Source organism: Schistocerca gregaria, chromosome 2 (assembly GCF_023897955.1).
Source record: "Schistocerca gregaria isolate iqSchGreg1 chromosome 2, iqSchGreg1.2, whole genome shotgun sequence".
Taxonomy (NCBI): domain Eukaryota; kingdom Metazoa; phylum Arthropoda; class Insecta; order Orthoptera; family Acrididae; genus Schistocerca; species Schistocerca gregaria.
The window spans coordinates 317,978,652-318,000,972 of record NC_064921.1 but is presented as its reverse complement, the minus strand read 5'-3'; the positions used below and the strand labels follow the sequence as shown (position 1 = coordinate 318,000,972).

Here is a 22,321-nt window from a genome sequence, read left to right as displayed (position 1 = left end):
TACCTGTCTGGACTGCGAACAATTGTGTATGCATGGTGTGTCGCAATTTATTCCAAATCTGTGTCCGTTGACGATCAAGCCCTGTGTAAATGTGCATTGCATGTGACGTTTGATATGTACTTAAACATGGAATTTAATACTTGGAACAGCCTGCATAAATAGTCTAATGGTATTAGCAGGGGTGAAAAAGCACCACAGTTTATATTCGGTAAAAAGTAGAAAAAATGAAATTACAGGCAGGAAGAATTAAACTGAGCACGGGCAAAAATGGAAGTGAAGAGAGGGTGTGTGAGGGAAAGAGAAGCATGATAGATAAGAATAAAGGAGAAAATATAGTGCCACAACTAAGAAACTGAAAGAGAGAGAAGCATAAGTGACATATAATGGGATGTACACAGCCTAAGGAAAAAGTGAAGCACCTAGAAGACATGGGTGGATATCAGTGTAATTTCAAACACGTCTAAACCGTCGACGGGCTCGTAAATGATTAGAGCTGCTTTTCTCTCTGACAGATAGAACGGTTGCAAGAACGCATGAAGAGTTGCTATGTTGTACCACGCCTGCTCGAGTACACTATATGATCAAAAGTATCCGAACATCCCCAAAAACATACTTTTTTCACATTGGGTGCATTGTGGTGCCAAGTACTCCATATCACATCAGTAGTCATTTGACATCGTGAGAGAGCAGAATGGGGCGCTCCGCGGAACTCACGGGCTTCGAACATGGTCAAGTGATTCGGTGTCACTTGTGTCGTACTCCTAAACATTCGTAGGTCCACTGTTTCCGATGTGATAGTGAAGTGGAAACGAGAAGGGACACGCACAGCACAAAAGCGTACAGTTCGACCTCGTCTGTTGACTGACAGAGACCGCCGACAGTTGAAGAGGGTCATAATGTCTAATAGACAGGCATCTATCTATACCGTTACACAGGAATTCCAAACTGCATCAAGGATTCGCTACAAGTACTATGACAGTTAGGCGGGAGGTGAGAAAACTTAGATTTCAGGTCGAGCGGCTGCTCTTAAGCCACACATCACGGCAGTAAATGCCAAACGACGCATCGCTTGGTGTAAGGAGCGCAAACAATGAACGACTGAACAGTGGAAAAACGTTGTGTGGAGTGACGAATGACGGTACAGAATGTTGCGATCCGATGGAAGGGTGTGGGTATGGCTAATTCCCAGTCAACGTCATCTGCCAGCGTGTGTAGTGCCAACAGTAAGATACGGAGGCTGTGGTGTTATGGTGTGGTCGTGTTTTTCATGGAGGGGACTTGCACTCCTTGTAGTTTTGTGTGGCACTACCACACCACAGGCCTACATCAATGTCTTAAGCACCTTGAAGAGCAATTCGGGATGGTGGTTGCATCTTTCAAAACGATCGAATACCTGTTCATAATGCACGCCCAGTGGCGGAGAGGTTACACAACAATAACATCCCTGTAATGGACTGGCCTGCACAGACTCCTGAACTGAATCGTATAGAATACCTTTGGGATGTTTTGGAACGCCGTCTTCGTGCCAGGCCTCAACGACCGAAATCGATACCTCTCAAGTGCAGCAGTCCGTGAAGAATGAGCTGTCCTAACCCGAGAAACCCTCCAGTAGCTGATTAACCGTATGCCTGCGAGAGTGGAAGCTGTCATCAAAGCTAAGGGTGGGCCAACACCATACTGAATTCCACTATACCGATTGAGGGCACCACGAACTTACAAGTCATTTAGACAGGTGTCTTGGATACTTTTGATCACATGGTGTATAAGCGGTGTGAACAGTGACACATCTTGAGTGACCACTGTGAGGACGCGGAATTGTCGTGCACTCTTGTGATACAGCGTTATCAGCGAGCGACAGTCCGAAAGGGGGCGAACTGTACTGCTCCATCTGACTAGCTTGTCGAATCTTGCAAGATTCAGATTTGTATGGCATTCGGATGTGACAGTGGCCCAATGTTGAACACTATTGGAACGGAGGGCAGGTGTACTCATCGTCAAGATTCTGACAGCCACAAGGGATGGTCGCCGTATTATGCACCAAGCACACTGAAACCCATTCACACCTGCGCATGCCATCCAAAAACAAGTAATGGACTCCTCGCAACATTTAGTGCCGTCCCGCACCATTGGTCAGAAACTAGCAGCAGCCAGACTCGAATTGCGGTTCCATGCGTAGGCTGCCATTAATAGCACAAGACGAACGGCAGCGCTTGGAGTAGCACCGTGCCTGGGAAGCATCTGCTGCTGATGAACGGCGGCGTATCGTCCACAGCGATATATCGCGGTCTTGTACTACTCCGGATGGCCATCGTCGAATGTGGCGGTGACCTGTAGAGTGTCCATTCTTCCAGGGTTCTGGAGAGGCACAGCGATGTTACACCTGGCGTCGTAGTGTGGAGTCACATCGGGAATGACTTCAAGTCACGGGTGGTAGTGGAGGGAATACTGAACACTGACGGCACAGTGTCATGCCCCGTATGTCCTCAAAGGTTAAATCTCGTGCGAAAGTTTCGTCGTGCCATTTTTCAGCAGGACAATCCCATCCACACATGGTAAGTGTGTCTGTAAAATATTTACGTAATGCAAAACATGGCTCTGAGCACTATGGGACTTAACATCTGTGGTCATCAGTCCCCTAGAACTTAGAACTACTTAAACCTAACTAACCTAAGTACATCACACAATCCATGCCCGAGGCAGGATTCGAACCTGCGACCGTAGCGGTATCAAATGACTTACTGAAATCAAGGGACACAGCATCAGCCTGAGCGCCGTTGTCTACTGCGCTGTGGATCTCATAGAGGAACAGAATGAGCTGAGTTTCGTAGGATCTCTGTTTGCGGAATCCATGTTTCTTTTTATAGAGGAGTTGTTCATTTTCCAAAAACGTCATAATTCTTGAGCACAAAACATGTTCCATAATTCTACAACAGACTGATGCCAACGATATAGGTCTATAATTGTGTGGCTCTGTCTTACGGTCTTTCTTAAAAACGGGAATGACCTGCGCTTTTTTCCAGTCGTTATGTACCTTTTTGCTCAAGCGATCTACGGTAAATTACTGCTAGAAGGGGAGCAGGTTTTTTCGCATAATCTTTATAGAATCTTATAGATATCTCATCTGGCCCTGAAACCTTTCCACTACTAAGCGATTGTAGCTGCTTTTCAGTTCCGAAGTCGGCTATCTCAATATATGCTATTTCGATGTTCGTACGATGATTGAAAGGAACGACGGTGATACGATCTTCCGCGGTGAAACAACTTCGGAAGACCGAATTCAGTATTTGGGCCTTCTCTCTGTTATCTTCTATTTCGGTGCCGGTGTGGTCGCTAAAAGAATGGTTAAAATGGCTCTGAGCACTATGGGACTTAACAGCTGTGGTCATCAGTCCCCTAGAACTTAGAACTACTTAAACCTAACTAACCTAAGGACATCACACACATCCATGCCCGAGGCAGGATTCGAACCTGCGACCGTAGCAGTCGCGCGGTTCCGGACTGAGCGCCTAGAACCGCTAGACCACCGCGGCCGGCGGCTGAAGGAATGAAAACATTATTTTGACCCACTTACTTACTTCACATACCACTAAAATCTCTTATGGCTTTTACTCAGGTCGGTTGACAACGCCCTACTTTCAAAATCATTGAACGCTTCTGTCATTTCTCTCCTTGCGCTCATTTTCGCTTCGTTCAGCTTTTGTTTGTGAGCTAGATTTTTACTTCTCTTGAATCTGGGATGAAGTGCTCTTTGTTTACGTAGCACTTTTCTAACACCGCTATTAAACCATGGTGGATCTTTCCCATCCCTTAAAACCTTACTCCGAACGTACTTGTCTGGGACATATTGAACGATGCCTTTGAAATTTTTCCATTTGTTCTCCGCATCTTCGTCCGCATCACCGAATATTTGGTGCTGACTGCTGAGATATTCTAAAATTTGTACCCTGTCACCCTTGATGAGCAAATATATCTTCCTACCTTTCTTAACATTCCTTGTAGGACCCGTAATCATAGATGGTGTCACAGCCTTATGATCACTGATACCTTCCTCTACGTTACTGATTCGATAAGTTCAGGTCTGTTTCTTGCCAGGAGGTCTAAGACGTTACTCTCAAGGGTTGGTTCTCTAACTATCACCTCAAAGTAATTTTCGGACAAAACATCCAGAAGACTGCCACAAGATTCCCTATCTCTGGCACCAATTTTGATGGCATAATACTCCCAGTCTACACCTGGAAAGTTGAAGTCACCCCCTATTACAACGGCATGATGCTTAATTGTTTCTCAGAGAGAATCGATCATGTACTATAATTTTAAGGGAAGAGTGATAAAATTGAAGGAAACTTTCTTCAGCTTTGTCTTACCAAAACGGCAATAATTTTGAGCAGAGTGCAGGAAAACATGTTCCAGAGGCGGACAGAAGCCACAGGGATACTACTGTCATCTACGGGTGGATAGTTTTAGACGAGTTAAACTGGAAACGTGAGTTTACAGCTAATTTCTTCGATTGTTTTGACACTTACGCCTTTCTTAGCATCCCACAGTTAACTCGCACAAAACGGTCAAGGCCTAATAATTATACAGACGTTACAACAGACTCTAGAGTGTAATCAGGAGCTGTCTGCATTCATACACGTTGATAACTAACTGCCTAATCTGATGCGTCTGGAGAAGACTAATGCCATTGCGAAAATCTTGCTGTAGTTATTATTTCCAACGCAAAGGTATGAGTGGTAGATAATCGAAAAAAAATCACAATCTAAAAAAAAGTTATAGTAGGTCGAACATTCTATTGAAAATTAGAGAAATATTTCTGGAATGTATTTCAGTATCGTGATCCATCTCAAACAACAGACTTTTGTAAGCTAAATCCGCATCTAAAAGGTATTTGTTACTCGTCAACAGGTCAAGTAACAGTGAAAACAGGAACCACTGTCTGGAAACAGTTATTTTTCAGTTGTATTTGAAAACACAGTGTTTGAGAATGATTGCAGATAGGAGAGATGATTAGCTTCTTCGAGTTTAGTCACACAGAAGGAGCGATCGGTTCCAGAAAATCTTAAGTATTTCAAATCAGGTGAACTATCTGCTAAAACCAATCAGATATATCAGTCAAATGTGTTTCAAACGCAAAAGGTTTTGATTCACTAATTAGCTCCTATATATTGTCAGCTATACATCTTACGAGGAATCGTCAGATTTTGAATCAATAAATATTTCCTTCCTCACCCAAGCACCACTGACCCACTACAATTAATTAATCGGTGTGCCCTCGCTGCAGTACGCATCCTGAATTTCCCAACGACACCGCACACTGACAAAGACTGCATGCAATAATGGAATTACGTGCGGACACTTAGGTTGAGCGCGATCACTTACCGGCTGAGAAACGTGAGTCACATAATTTTTGAAACGACTCGGTTTTCCTTTTAACTCCCGCCAGCAGCCACTCAGGGTAAGTAGGGCAGGATCTGCACTTTCCTCTGCTGCCAGCAGTCGTTGGCTCCGAGTAGCGCTACCATTTCTCACTGCTAGCAGAAACAAAATCATGTTGTGCATTTCCACTGAACTGGATCTTTTGATGTAAAAGCTAACGAGAGATAGTGTTTAGACGATTTCATTAAAGACGGTCCAGAGATTTACAGTTATTAGGCCGTAATGGCGAGATGAGACCTACATTTAGTTATCAGCAACTACAAAAAATAAATTTTTGATCATTGCGCCTCTTTTTTACCATAGTTTCACTGTTTCTCGGCCGACTCAACATCATTACTCTACCGTTAGTCGGCTACTGTACCGTTCTGGGTGCCTCAGCCTAACTTATAGAGTATGCTATAATGTCTCATTGCCTATTGCCTTCTGCGTGTATTTGGATGTCACAAGACTTAAACGAACTGCCTTAAGCCACGACTACGAAACTTCTGAAACTGCGTAGAGCAATATTTTTATGTGTTGAACGGCGTTGCCAGTTGGGATATTTTACATGGACGTATAGCGTTAACGAACTGCGTTCTACTACGAGACATCGATCTACACCACACATAGAATACACGCGACAGTTGCACTGGTGCACCGACCAGCCTGGTTTCTGGGAGATTTTTCATGTCCCAATCTCTGCTCACCACGCAAACTTAATGCGATTGCAGACTGACAGCGCTCAAGGATTTGCTCTCTTAGGTTAATTACGACCACTGCAAAGAGAAAGGCGGTTGGGGACAACGTCGAAACAAATTAAATTCGTCCGATTATGGAATCATCGGGCCACGTAAGACGAGGTAAACTCTAGGGAGGATGGAGGGAGGGGGGCGGGTGGGGGGGGGGGTAGTGTGTGTGTGGGGGGGGGAGAGATGGGGGAGAGGGAGAGGGGGAGGTGACGTGTGGGATGGTCAGGGGCAGGCGGCTAATTTCTTTTACACTCAAATGGGAATGCTTAAAAATTTCTCTTTTTTATGAACATTAAATTAGCCAAGCACCAAGTGGAGAATAACAGTTTGGTGAGGGCTTGAACATTTCATATGGTCACCGTTTAGATCTTCCAGTTTTAATTACGCAACGCCCAATCTCTGAGAAACGTTGACCTGTTTCATTACTCAGCCGGCACCGCCAAAGCAATGAAAAAATTAGTACAGGGTAATAAAAGGTGGAGGACATTATCAAATCATTTAAAAGAAGACTGAACCTCTTAGCTGTTGCTGGGGCTATCGACTACGTTCCACGTCGTCATACTGTTTTCAGGTCGCCCCCAGCCCGCCAACCGCTCCCCACCACATCCAGAAAAAAAGCAGAAATGGGTCCTCATTCGTTTCAATACAACCAACGTTTCTTCGGGAGGTTCAGAAGTTAGTCGTACACCTTCCTGGTGCATGAATGCACGAGATAGTGCTACAAACGTTTTACCTCTAATGGTTACTTCAGTTTATTTTCAGACAACACAACATACCTCCTTTCAATAACTGCGCTGTTTTTCAATGTTAATCAATTAGCTACGCTCTATTTCACGTGCGATAGACTGATTCAATCATCTTGCTTCATGACGTTTCGAACTGCCAGTGATTCAGGGAAGAACTCTTTCCTCGTTCCTTATCGTCTTTGAACGTCGTTAGTAACGCCACCTGTAACAATAAAGGAAGTACAGTAGTTAGGAAATATTCACTAGAAAATTTATTTTATTTACATTTTTCATTCTTCCCAATAGGTCTGTAAGAACTGTCTCCATTTTTTCACCGAAGAGAATGTCCCACTGTACAGAAAAAATATGCTCTTAATCTGTCCCATTCTAGAATAATGAAAATATGATACTACAATGTGTGGCTCAGCTCCAGAAGGAATTAACGCTCAGTACTCAGTGTTGCTACTCAGGGTTGCCGCAAGCACCAAAGGGTTAGGCACTTACCACGTGTATTAGTTTCAGGAGAAAAAGACGTAAGTATCAGCTTTCTATATGACCGGCATCAAGATATATTCCACAAGTAGTACAGATCTTAATACTAATGTGATCTACGCAGAGTCTTAATACTGTGTAATCTTCGCAGAGTGTTAAATCCTGCAACTGATATGCTGAAACTGCTGTAGAGTTCCAGAAATAAACAGAAGACGAGATGGCGATTGAATCATGATACTCTGAAACTGAAGACTAACACATAAACGTAAACACCACTCAAGGATTAGGCCTTAGGTCTCATCCGAATGCTCCCTACAAAGTATTATGATTGCTTATTTACTGCTGCAGCAACCTATTTAGCCTCACAAGGGCTGTGAGTGCACCCAGTATTACATCAAAATACCCCAGAAAAAAACCTGAAGTGGTACTGGGAATGAAACCCAGATCCTTCTGCACCGAAGGCAGCGACACTAACCGTTCGGCGAAGGTGGTGATGGAAGTCTTAACACTTAATTCTCTAAGCAATACGCAGTATGTAACTTGGAGCTTCCCTGAATAAGTGGGCACCAATTCCGCTACTGCACTTTTAGAACTATTTAGCGTTAGCGTTCATTTTAGTGTGCATGAAGGCTACAAATTTTGTTTGCCCATCGTACGCAGCCTCGATATGGAATATCGCCCGTTACGGGCTCTACAATATATCTGCTATCAGACAATTTCCATTTTTAATCATCTTCAAGCAACCTATGAACACACCAAATTACTGAAACAAGAAAACAAACTAGAGTGAGGTGTGGATTATCGATAAAAAAACTGTAGGGTCATAAGATTTTTGATATACACTGTAAGACAATGGAAAAAAGACGCCCCATAAAGAATTATCCAATTGCGACGGAAATCAGTACTGATGTACATGTACAGAGAAACAAACTATTACAATTTCAGTAAAAGTAGATGAGTTATTCAAAAGAAAGAGCTTGAGAAATTGAGCAAGTCAGTAAGTCGTTGGTCGACTTCTGACCTTACTCCAGCACTGTCAGTCGTTGATAGAATTGTTGGATGTCCTCCTGAGGGATATCGTGCCAAATTCTGTTCAATCAGCGCGTTAGATCATCAAAACCCCGAGCTAGTTAAAGAATACCGCCTGTGACACTCCAGACGTTCTCAACTGGGGAGAGATCCGGCGACCTTGCTGGCAAAGGTAGGGTTCGCAAACACGAAGACCAATCGACGGGCGAAGGCTTGATATGAAGGGCGACAAAATGGGTTTGTGAATATCGTAGAAGTACCTTTGTGATGTAAGGGTGTTCTAAACATTCATGGTGGTGTCTGTTTGTTCTATATCGTGTATCCCTACCACTTTCGCGCAACGAAGCTCTGAGCGTGTTTTTTAGGGGACTGACTAGTTTGAACCTGGGACCTGTTGCTGGTAAGTAGACGCCAGACCACACATGACATGTAGAATTCAGAAGAGTTCAGTGAGACTAGCGATGATATAATCAAATACTTAATGATATCAGCATCAGCTCCACTGCACTCCCTGTAAAAGAATCTTCATACTAACTAAATTTAGTGGAAGGTGTTCAAGGCTTTCCTATTTTTAGTTATCTGGTAAAATAACGTTGAAAAAGTAGTTACGTTTACCACTGGAAATTTTATTCTACTCACAAAACATTGTTTATAAATTGCACTATTGGTAAAAGGAAATGTTATAATACAGGATGGTAAAAACCAACTGCGTTGAACAAAAATGTGAACGAATATCCCCTGAATGGGTTTCCAAGTTCTACAATGGATCTAAGGATGTCCTATGCAATATCGCATCTATAATCTAGGTTTAAATTAAGTTTCACAAAAGAGAAAACTATCAAAATGGTCTACAGTGACTCTCAGTTATCTTTAATTACTTATCTAACTTGTCGTAAATTACAGTGGCTGATGTGGCTTCTCAATAATTATATAACAGAGAAGTCATCGCGTTTCAGATTTTTACTTCAAGTGGCAAATTTGAACACCATGAGCTGTAATTTACGATCGACACTAGTATTACGCAACAAAGGGGGTGTAACAGATGAGACTTCTGCAGTCCTGAGTGAAGCCTTATGCGCTCAAAAATGCGGCATCGCGTGCGTTCATTACCTTGTCGGTCTTTGAGTTGCGTCGGGGCGGCAGCGGCCGGCGCAGCAGCCATCCAGCTCGCCGTCTCGCAACTAACTCTCTCCTAACTTCTCCTTACTACAATTTACCGAAGTTGGTTTAAAAAATCTATCTGGCTGTGTTTTCATCTGACCAATCAGGGTCTCAATGTTATTCTTAAGCTCCGCCAACAAAAATTCTGTCTATCCAATGAGAAACGTTATACTTTTCGTGGTGGGGCAATGTTTTTAAAGTTTGCAACGTAACAGAGACGCGAAAAAGTCTCACGCTAAAACCTGCAGCTGGTGTGATCCTTTTAGCGTTATCGTAAGATCTATACTGTTCTTCTGTAGGGCTCTATCTTTTAACATGGGCTGGCGGGTGGTCCTAACGTAACAGAGACGCGAAAAAGTCTCACGCTAAAACGTGCTGGTGGTGTGGTCTTAGCGGTAGGCTGGCGACGTGGGTGTCCAGTCCGTCCCTTATCGTAGGGCCTTCTAGCTTAACACGGTTCTACTCTCGGCTTCTGTTCTCGTTTCTCCCCTTGGAACTGCGTCTGTCTCACGGTGGGAAGGTATGACATGCATTTAGGCATTCTTGTATTAGTTTTTGGTATTCCATTTGCTCACTTGTGGCTCGTATTACTTTGGTTAATTTAATGTCACGATTTATTTGGAGCTATGTGACATACTACTGGATTTGCTTATCATGTCAGGGTTTTCATGGAAGGTGTTGGTTTTGCCTGACACCTTACAGTGTCGTGGATGACAACCAAAGGTGTCCTGCCGTGGAAAAAATGGCACAGATACCATCACTCCTGGTGTCGGGCCGTAAAGCGGGTACAGTCAGGTTGGGCGATGTCTTGGGCGTCTCCACACACGTCTTAGCTGGTCATCGGGGTGCAGTTCGAAGCGGTACTCATCACTGAAAGCAACTGTACTTCAGTCAGTAAGAGTCCAGGCCGGACAGTGGTGAGATACCAACCTGACTGTCGCCAGCCATACGGGCCGACCACCACAGGTGATGATCTGGGATGCCACTTCTTTTCAGAGCGGCACACATACAGGATTGTGGTGTGTCCCGTTTCCTTGCCCTTCATGGCAGACCATCCCTGAGCTTACATTTCAGCAAGATTATGCCAGCGCACACACGACGAGTTTTTACTGATTGTCTTCGTGCTTACTAAACCCTACCTTCATCAGCAAGGTCGCCGGATCTCTCCCCGATTTTAAGAGTATGATGGGCAGGGCCCTCCAATCATCTGTGGATTTTGACGATCTCAAATGGTTCAAATGGCTCTGAGCACTAGGGAACTTGACATCTGAGGTCATCAGTCCCCTAGACTTAGAACTACTTAAACCTAACTAACCTGCCCGAGGCAGGATTCGAACCTGCGACCATAGCAGCAGCTCGGTTCCAGACTGAAGAGCCTAGAACCGCTCGGCCACAGCGGCCGGCTTTTGACGATCTAATACACCAGTTAGAATTTGGGACGATGTCCCTCAGGTGGACATTCAATAACTTTTCACTGCCAAACCGAATAATTGCTTGATTAAGGACCAGAGATGGAGAAAAACGCTTTATTGACTTGCTCAATTTGTGAAGCTCTTTCGCCTGAATAACTAGTCAAATTTTTCTGAAATTGTGATCATTCGTATGTCTGCACATGTACATTACATATACCGATTTCCGTCCCATTCGGATAATTCTTCCGTGGTTCTTTTTTTCCCCAAAGAGAGTACTTCGTGTCAGTTAGTTTGTATTTCAGTCTAGACAATAAGTCCGATGTTGGTGCATGAGATAACGCGAATTCTCAGTGATTTGTTGTTTGAATACGTACGTAAGGTATCCGACATGCATGGTAAACATTCTACCCCTATTTGATAGAGATAATGTTAGTGTTTAGATGTAGCTCCACATGTGGACTGGAGGAATTCGCATGCTACCTATACTGCGACATGTTATACAGAGCCTGCATCTCGTGGTCGTGCGGTAGCGTTCTCGCTTCCCGCCCCCGGGTTCCCGGATTCGATTCTGGGCGGGGTCAGGGATTTTCTTTGCCTCGTGATGGCTGGGTGTTGTGTGATGTCCTTAGGTTAGTTAGGTTTAAGTAGTTATAAGTTCTCAGGGACTGATGACCATAGATGTTAAGTCCCATAGTGCTCAAAGCCATTTTTGTTATACAAACGTTATCTGAAAGTTAGTATTAGGTAACATTCGGTGTTAAATTGACACTGCCATTTGGTGTTTTTATATGCATTACACTTTTATTTTGTCTGTATCTCGTATGTTGTTAGGTCGACTGATAATCATGTTGCAACTGGCCGATATAATCAAATTTAAAAACTATACAGAGTAGCGGACAATGTTTTATTTGATAAAGAAAGTGATAAAGTATCTAGACGGTGTTATTTACGGATATATGTAGAGCAAAGTGGCATGAAATCTGGCCAGTCATTTCATAATGTGCAGACGCCATTCGAATTTATCGAAGTGTACGTCACCACTGTTTCTTTCAAACAACGGAAGGTACTTCGTAGAGGATTGATACAGCGGACTGCTAATAGTTGTGAGTTAGACCATCTTCAGATCTTAGTCGCAGCCTACCGCAACACATAATGAATACAACGTAACTGTAGTGAGTCTTAAGAGAAGCAGATTGTCCATTATGGTTAGTTTCTGTGGGAGCAAACTGCTGAGGTCAACGGGCCTTAGGCTTACAGACTACTTAACCTAGGAGGACTCGAAACTCCGACGGGGGGAAGCCGCGAGAACCGTGCAATGCGCCTAAGACCTCGCGGCTACCCCGCGCTGCTCAGACTGTCCATGATCGTCTTCTTAAAGGAGCTTTACATACACACATTTCCATGATGTTCGCCATACTCTCAACATCACGCCATACTCCCTGAGGATTTGGCCAAAGAAGTATGTTGAGTTGGGCTCTGATGGTGTGTGTGTGTGTGTGTGTGTGTGTGTGTGAGTGAAATCCACACTAATGAACACAACGCCCTTTATGTCATCTGAAACTCACCTTCGACTACTGGAAATCAGAAAAACGAGACGAGATGACACGAGTATACTTTTGCCATTGGCAATTCTTGCACTTTATGAAACTGAGGAAGGGGGAGCTATAGCACTCGATTATATTAACGTAGCTGGGTGTTTTCACTTTTATCAGTAATGCATAAATGTCACTCAAACTGTACACCTATCAAAAATTTATGGATAATATTTGTAATGAACGACGGACGCTTCAATGCAGCAAGCGATGATCTGAGAACATGGGTCGGACAGGAGGCGGTTCCAGATAGCCGAGACAGTTATGGCAATTGTTAAATTTAGGCGGAGCAACAGGGGTCGACTTCCGAGCCGGCACAAATTTTCAACTTTCGCCATTGCAATACCGCAATGGCCGTGGCTGGGAGGCATGATTTCATACTAACTTCTTTCCATTTCTTCTCCTTTCTTCTATTTCAGAAAATTAAGTACAGGTCTTGTCATCCCGAGTGTTTTCTGTTCTGTCTTACATATCCGACAGAACAGACAAGACTCAGTTCCATTCTAATGTAAAGGTGTTTCATGTGTGACATTGCTCACCTGGCATGCACATAATTTGGTAGATAACATAACACGTTACGGACGACAGCTCTCGAATTCGACTGCTAGTGTCCTGTTCAGACGTACTGAACATGAGTGCGATCCACTTTGGATACGTATTGAGCAGACTCATCATATGCAACATCTGTTTCACAGCCGGAGATTACGGTGCTCGAGCTGCGGCAAAATGTCGCGCACTTTTATTCATGAGCACAGAATATTTAATATGTAACTTTACTTTAGCTAGCTCGCCCTTAAGTGTTGTAGAGCAGTGTATATACATGAACTACTTCTGATAATATATTCATCAACGGGAAAGGAGTAGCTGGCCACCACTAAATCCTCTGGGTCCTTAAAGTTTTATGGTTACTGGGAGGTTACTGAAACTGGCACATTTGTGGATCAAAGTGTGTGACTAATGCTTTTTGAATGTTGTTCTTGTTCCTAGAATTGATTCCGTGAACTGAGGTTTCGATTTTAAAGTGAGCCATGTTAATTTAATTAGGAAGCTTTTAGTCATTACTTGAAACATAGATTGTGTTATAATAAACCTACGTTTACATGTGTTCTCCATAAGCCATCTTACGATGTGAGGAGGAGGAGGAGAATAATTTGAGTACTACCACTCTATCCTCCTTTATATATAAAAAAATTCTGTTCTTTCAATTAATAGTGGAAAGGATGATTGTCGGGAAACCTCCAAATAGGCTCTAATTTTTCTGATTTTTTACTTTGTTGCGGACTTTTTCTGGAACATAGTTCTCTAAATATCATCAGTATACTTCTCCAAAACGCACAGCTCCTCTCTTGCAGCGGCTGCCACTGAAGTTTTAGGAAGGGTCGCAGGGAGAGGAGCATTACTCAACAACAGGTCGAACAAGTGTCTTGTAAGCCACTTCTTTCATGGATTAATTACACTTTCTTATGATTCTCCCAAGCTTACACACGTCTTTGCATTGGATTTATGCGGCATTGTATGTCTTTCTTTACTGCTTACACTAACGAGGTTACAGTGTTGTACGCGTGTACTTATTTAGTCCACCTTCGGAAGTAAGTCTGATTCTTCAACAAGTGACACCGTATTCGAGAAGTACAGTGTTCAGTAGTTTACCTAGTCGCACGAATATATGATAACGATATTCTATTAAGCAATGCTACAGCCTACGTATCCCTCTAACATTGCTTCACTGTCACCATTACACATAAAACACAAAGAGAAGGAAATTGTTTAATGTAGGTTTCTCACAATATCAGGCGTATGGAAAGACGACGACATGCATCTTTTTCATATTGTTTGCTGTCCGCCTATGATACTTGCAGAACTGAGGCACCAAGGTTAGAAATTGAACCACACTGCTATATACTGAAAAGCTCGACTTGTCCTTGGATGCCAATTCTCGTATCTTAAACAGTGTATTTTCCAACTGTTTGCTTGTTTCCATAGTACTGACGTCTAGTTTGTTTCCTAAAGCCTTCATAAGGACCCTGATTGGCCGTCTGTTCATGCAGCACACAGCTGCGCTGGAATCTGCTGTTATGACATTCAGGCGACGTGATTTGCTTTTCGGGTAACAAGATAAGTTTAGCAGTTACAGTGGTCACTATCATACTTTTGTATACACGACCGCCAATTTCATTTGATAGCGTTTTAAACAGCACAACATCGACCAACAGTACAGTACACCTGCCACTGCGTCGTAAGCTTCCTAGCTACTTTTAACTACGGTTTATTTTCCCTAACTGAGAAATGTGTTATCAAAAAATGTCGATAATTTCATATTTATTTATTCCAAAGTGCAAAAGCACTTAGGAAAGATATTTTCTTCTTAATAACAAAGCTAGAATTCATTTAAAAGTAAAACACAGATGTAAATGTAAACCAGACATCGAACTGTCAAAATTCTGGTTTTTCGTAATTTCCTAGATATGTTACGACAAATGTTGTGATGGCTCCCTTCAAAATGAGATAGATCTCGTTTCTCATCCATGCCCATACGAGCTTATGCCCTGTCTGTAAACACCTCGTCCTCAACAGTATGTTAAACTCTCTCCTCAACATATATATAATCTCCCACGCCTAGCCCCTCCCCCTCCTCCTCTCCCTTTCCCACCCCCTGCCCCTCTCCCTCCCCCTGCACCACTCCCTCTCCGTCTGTCTCTCATGTATAATCAAAATTTTTCAGGTGACAGTAAAGGACTGAAAACTTCGATACTTCCACAATCTGCAGATGACACCTAATGTAATCGATGATTTACTTAGTACTATGGCTGAAAAGTAATGCCTCTGAATTTTTTGTCCTATTCTGGATATCTGAAGAGATATTACATGTCATGCATATTACTCGGTCGACTTTCCCGCTTCTATAACGCAAGTTGCATCCCTATAGAGCTCCAAATTGTAGCATGTAACATGGAGGCGTGTAACGTAGCTATGTCGGTGCATGAGAAACAGCGTTTAGTAATGGTGTTTCTAACCACAGTAAAGTTGTGTACGGTGATGATGTATCGACGTCAGTAACGTGCGACGTTGGATCGTTCGTGCTTGTAATGAAGGAAACTATTGTGCTAACCACAACATGTGTGATAGAGCTTTGAGTGTTTCCCAAACTGAAAGAACACTTTCTGGGACTCCACTTTGATAGTACTGAACCGGCACAAGCAAAGGTGAGATTGTGGTTCCGTCAGCAAAGTCAACTGATCCCTTGTTGGGAAAAATGTATTTTTTGGCAGGTTGTTTACGATGAGATATAAATATGTATAACGAAGAATAAATATATAGAATTTTTATAAAGTGTGTTTCCTTTAAAAAGATTTAAGAGTTTTGACCAAAAAAGTTTGGTGACCTTACTCTGCAGCACCCCACTTTACTTACCTGAAAGCTGCGTGTAGATCTTGACGTCATCGTGTAGTGATTGCTGGGTGCAGCAGTTCTTGTAGCAAACAATGGGATTAACGACAGCGAGGCAGATATGTACCTGGGCGATACCATGACAGTTTGTCAACAGAACCTAATAATACGAGTAGCAAACGTGTTCTGTAAGAGCACCGAATTCATTTTTTATTTTTCCTCTATTTCCGATGTTTGGTGGTTTTGCATTTGTTGTGGTGTGGATGATTCATTGCGGCAGGTCCTGTAGTGAGGGAGCTGTTCCCACGTTGCTACCATACTGTGAAGTTTCTTTTTTTAGGTGGGCAGATCATGCACGAGTTTATTTTAACAGTCGCAGTCGATTAATGTTCATGTACCTAATAAAATTTTACTGTCCCTAATTTAAAATAAAGCAACAAAATAAATTTTGGGAGAAGCTGCCTGTTTCTTGACTTCTCTTGAACTGCTCGTGCATTGTTTCAGTAGCTTTTATGAGCAGAAGTAATTATACGTGAAATTTCTTGTAATCCTTAACTTTCGCTTGGAGAATGCGATACTGGTGTGTTAGACACTGAGAAATAGTGTATATCAGAGTTGACTTCCTAATAAGGCAATTGTGAAGTGACCGGTTAGTGAGCGCAGATATTATGTTTAGCTGCAGGGTAAACATCCGACGACAGATCTAATGCTGATCGCTTATGGAGCGGTTTTATCCAGAATGGTTAATTTCTTTTCCGAATCTAATTTCTTACCTGTATTTGAGGATTAATGGAATGGTACCTGTGAAAGGGTACAGCTGTACTCCCTCCTCATCCTTCGTCAATCCGACGTGGAGCTCAGTCTTTAATAACTTTCCCCCATGTTGTGGCTGTAGAACCTTATAGAAAGCAACTCATATACTGGTGGAATGCTCCCTTCTCCTGTCTCTCTACGCTGCTCATGGTCTTCCGGATTCTTTGCCCCTTACACTGGCGGACGATTCACCGACAGCTGGAATGGTTTTCAGTGAAAGTAATATTTTTTTCTCAGGTGTCAGGCCTCTATCATCCGTCCTTTCTTCAGATTTAATTGCTTTTAGACGCGGTCTGCTTCTTTTTCTGTCGCACCCTGTTTCCGTTTCAGGGGTAGTAGTTCTCCTCGTTAACCCCTTAACTGTAATGGGTTGGGGGTGGGACAGCTGGGGTAAAGACGGCGTCTGTCGCATACAGAGCCGCCGGGGACATTCGGCTGGTCCCACCTATCTGGTCCAACCTATCAGCTGACCTGATTATTTCGCATCTTATATTCTTATTGACTCGAAAACTGATATCTGTTACGTTTGTAGTCCTCCAACGTTTACTGTTATCGATCTCCCGACTAGAAGACGTTCTTCACTCTGTTTTCGCCCTTAATCGGGTTGCCAGGTGATCGTATCGGTGTGGAATTTCTCTTGCCACACACGACCCCTGAGAGACTGCTGGTCTGTTCTGTCCTGCGTACCGGCCCGATACATATACTGGTAGTTCTCCATAAATTATTTCTCAGCTCAACCAGTTTTGTCTTTAATGTCTTGATTTGCCACTCTTACGTACTTTCATCATCCATTCACATTTCTTTCAGAAGTCAGTGACTGGAGACGAGCTACAGCATCCGGCAAAATAACCTTCCGTATTTGGAGAGACCGCTGAGTTGGGCTATTTATATGGAGGAGGTATGGATAGATAGCGTTGTACGTACAATTTCCAGCAGGGAAAATAGCTTGGCTAGGTGAGCAATGTGAGTTTGTTGTGGAGGAGTACACCTCGTAATGGCAGTTGCGTGATTACTACTCGACGAGCATTTTGCACTCCGTTCGGACTTGACCGACATGGAAAAACCATTCGAGTTTGGGTGTCAAACTTTTGGATGGCGTAACAGTAATAGTTAATTCAAATTACTTGAGAGGGGCCTACGTTAAACCAGTTTGTTTTGGAACTTTGGACAAGTAGGCTTCCAACAACAGGAGCCACAACTCACGCTTCTCGGCGTACTATAGAATTTTTGAAATAGTTGTTTCCTCAGCGTCTTCTCTCTTCGCAAGGAGACATCACCTGGCCTCTAAGAACACCCAATCTATCACCTTGTGATTTGTTTCTTTGGGGACAATTAAAGTCTCAAGCATATAAAAGTCGCCCCATCACACTGCAATCACGTAAGGAGACAATTAGCCATAAATAGCTGTGATAAATTCGACCCAGGGGGTCTCAAAGATCAGTCGCAACCTCACGCCATTATGTAGCAGCCACTTGCATAAACGAGTACCAGTTTCATAACACTATATTTACATAACTTCTTGCATTAGAATAACACACAAACTCATGAGGGTAACTATTAGCAACAATTAATACGTAAAACTGTCATTTTTCAAAATAAGTGTTCAAAAGACCACGCTTTATCATATTGTTCTTATTTCTCGGCCACTAAGTGCGACATATTGAAATGATTCTTACAAGCGCTACTAGTGCATTTTGTAAATAAAGTTCACGTTATATCTTTTGTCAAGTAACAATTAAGTTAAGACAGGTCTCAACACTACAAAATATGCAATTCTTCCTATAACGTACTTTACGTAGCCATATTAGTTTTATAATTAATTTTAGCCCATGTGGCGTAAACTGTCTGGGTTACGTGCTATAGTAATTTTAAACATCTAGCACATTACAGACACGAGAAAAAGTAAGAACTGTAATTTTACATAGTTTTACTCATAATAATTTCTTGTTACGACTTAGTTACTATACAACATAAATATTACAAAAAGTCTCGTCAAAAGTGTAAACTTAAGGCGCAGCTCATAGAGGGCGCCATACGCAAAACCGATGCGTACTGTGAAACCAACATATAATTTTACGACAGTAATGGTTGAACTGTGTAAGCATTCACTTGAGCACGAACAACTGCTACAATTCCGCACTGGTATGTTATGTTGACATTAAAAGACAACGATGTGATGGACTTATAACTTTTGTAAATCACATTGTAATAAATACTCTTGTATTTGTTTTAGCATTGATAATAACCTGACACAGGTCGAAATCTGATCTGCGTTGTGACTATAAATGTCATATTAAAGTAACTTAATTCTACGACTGATTGATACTCTGTCTAACCCAATATAACCACAGGCGTTACGTGCACCCAACCCATGGAGGGCAACCTGGGGCAGAGCATTTGTTGTTCAAAGTATTCTCTCTGTATCTTTCTTTGTTTGTAACTACCCATTGAAACACGGGATGTCTTTTTACTGGACCCTGTACCTCTTGACCGAGGAGCTGACGACCTTGATCTTTAGTCCTTTAAGCTTCACCCACCCACCCATCCATCCAACTAAGCAAACAATCCAATGTCTTGTACACCGACGGGACGCTGAACCTCCATTTTCTTTGCGCCTCGAACGTCTGGCACTGCACACCGTCCCTATACAACAGCGTGTACCGATGACTACAGCTGTTGCGCTGCAGCGAGTCAAGGCGACGCAGAGGCCGGCGGCCGTCGCGTGGGTCCGCGTCTCCATGTTAAGCGCCGCGACGAGTATTTCTGACGGCTGGCGCGTAAATATAGAGCGCGGAAGAGCGCTTCTCCGCGCGGCTTCTGGCTGGCTCCGAGCCCCAAAGTCGCAGTCCACTCCGCCGGCTCAACCTGGCGCGCCATTTCCTGCTGCCACGCCCACCGTCCAAATGGTGACATGGTAACCTCTCCTTAATATCAGGTACAAGAAGGTTGTGGCGGACTTCTAGTTTTGGTAGTTCTCCAATCAAGCTTCTGAATAACTGACAGGTTAATATTATCAGTTATCTCAGGTGAAACGAGTCATGTCAGTGGAGGTGAAATCAATTACCGTCACGTGATTAATATCAGTGAAAGCGTTACGAATGGTGGAATAAGTATGTCGTGACAAACTGAAAATTTGTGCCAGGTGAGGATGCGACCCGTTCCGTCGACAAATAAGTTTGCCCAGTGGTGCTAATCCCATAGATCCTCTGTAAGAACTTCTGGTTTTTGGTGTTCGTAAGTAATCTACATCTACGTCTACATCCATCCTCCGCAAGCCACCGTAGGGTGTGTGGCCGAGGGTACCCTGTACCACTACTAGTCCTTTCCTTCCTGTCCCGCTCGAATTTTTTTTCATCTGTTTTTTGATTGGTTTGATGGAGCCCGCCACGAATTCCTCTACTGTGCCAACCTCTTCATCTCAGAGTAGCATTTGCACATACGTCCTCAGTTATTTACAGGATGTACTCCAGTCCGTGCCTTCCTCTACAGTTTTTACTGTCTACAGCTCCCTTCAGTACCACGTAAGTTATTCCCTGATGTCCTATCATCCTGTCCCTCGTACTTTTCAGTGTTTCACACATATTCCTTACCTTTCCAAGTCTGCGTGAACCTCCTCATTCCTTACCTTATCAATCCATCTAATTTTCGACTTTCATCAGAAGCACGACATCTCCGATGCTTCGATTCTCTACTGTTCTGTTCTTCCCGCAGTCCTTGTACTCCAAATGCAGAGAGAGCGAGGGAAAACCCATCTTTTATGTGCCTCCTATGAGCCATAGTTTCACTTATCTTCGTGGTCCTTACGTGAAATATATGTTGGCGGCAGTAAAATCGTTCAGCTGTCAATTTCAAATGGCGGTTTCCTAACTTTTCTCAATAGTGCTCCTCGAAAAGAAAGTAGCTTTCCCCTCCACGGATTCCCATTTGAGTTTCCGAGGTATCTCCGTAACATGTGGATGTTGTCCCAGCCTAGCGGTAACAAACCTAGTAACCCGCCTCTAAATTGCTTCGAAGTCTTCCTTTAATCCGACCTGGTGCGCATCCGAAATACAGGAGCAGTACTGAAGAATAGATTGCACTAGCGTCCTATACGCCGCCTCCTTTACAGGTGAATCTCATAAAATTCTCCCAATAAACCGAAATCGACAATTCAGCTTTCCTACACAGTCCTCACATGCTCGTTCCATTCCATATAGTTTTGCAACGTTATTCCCAGATATTTAAACGACATAACTTTGTCTAATGATGAATCCGAACTTCACAAGTTTGTTTTTCCTGCTCATCCACATTATCTTAAATTTCTCTATATTAGAGATAGCTGCCTTTCATCACACCAACTAGAAACTTTGTCTAAGTAAAATAGGGAGGAAACATCAGTGACAACAAAAGATCATGCCTGAAGGCAGTTCATGTAGGCTAACAGATAAGGCAACTGCTCGCTGTAAGCAGGTACCCTGGTCCAGACCACGTTTTCGCGCAAGTTTTGATATGGTAAGAAATATCCATGACAAATGTTGTTTGTATTTTTGCAGTATCGTAAAGCCTTCTGTTTTTGTTAAAACTATCCCCCGAGTGAAAAATACAGTGGGTGAGAAAAAATCACAGTAATGTTTATAAAATGACCTCAGGACCACAATTTACATTCTAAGACACCGACTAGTGAGCTTTGGAAGGACAAAAATATATACACCTTGTAGCTACTGTTCTGTACCTGCTTGAGGACGGGGAAGGGTGTACTTCGTACAAATATTATGGACTTTCTTGTGGTGGCAATTTTTCGCAGCAGCTGTACACAAATTGCAGTAGATTAGATGGAAGAAAAAGGTACACAATGTAAAAAGAACATGACATCCCAACAAGCTCCTTAGATATAACAATTAAAACTTACCGAGCTATACATTAGCATGTAGAAGCGACAGAAAAACATGCTAGAGAAAACAACAAGTTTTATGAGAAAAAAAGTGAAGCCGGCTGCGGTGGTCTAGCGGTTCTAGGCACTCAGTCCGGAACCGCGCGACTGCTACGGTCGCAGGTTTGAATCCTGCCTCGGGCATGGATGTGTGTGATGTCCTTAGGTTAGTTAGGTTTAAGTAGTTCTAAGTTCTAGGGGACTGATGACCACAGATGTTAAGTCCCATAGTGCTCAGAGCCATTTGAACCATTTTTTGAAAAAAGTGAATTACGGAGAAATTTTGTAGAGGTTAGTAATTCTTCAACTTTCACCCATCACCTGTCAGTGAAAATCGGCAACAATATGTGCAGTGTCGATATTATCGTTACTCTACATAACTCACGTACCATAAATAATTGTCTGACAGTAGACTGAGACTCGAAACGTAAACATGAAAAGCAGAAAAAGAACTATACTGAAATTATTTTATGGTAACGATACTACGGGACATAATTTTTATGCTGCAGTAATTTCATGCAGAGAAATATAGGAGATACTCTTAAGTCACTGAAGCAACAGAGAAGAAACTTTTTTTGTATCGGTGGAGTAGTTCATCAGTAGACGAATTAACAGAGCGCTGTCGTACTGACACACT

The 22,321-nt window shown here is 42.9% G+C and overlaps 1 protein-coding gene and 1 long non-coding RNA gene across 17 annotated transcripts in view; one reads left to right on the top strand and one right to left on the bottom strand.

The window, feature by feature from the left end:
* The window catches only part of LOC126336946 (sodium bicarbonate cotransporter 3), a 1,595,930-nt gene that overhangs the window by 974,361 nt on the left and 599,248 nt on the right, over window positions 1-22,321 (top strand). The gene's annotated exons all lie outside the window — the stretch shown is intronic.
* The window catches only part of LOC126336952 (uncharacterized), a 367,007-nt gene that overhangs the window by 25,446 nt on the left and 319,240 nt on the right, over window positions 1-22,321 (bottom strand). The window contains exon 2 of the long non-coding RNA XR_007565024.1: window positions 6,941-7,112. This is a non-coding gene — a long non-coding RNA (uncharacterized LOC126336952). The remainder of the gene's footprint in view (window positions 1-6,940; window positions 7,113-22,321) is intronic.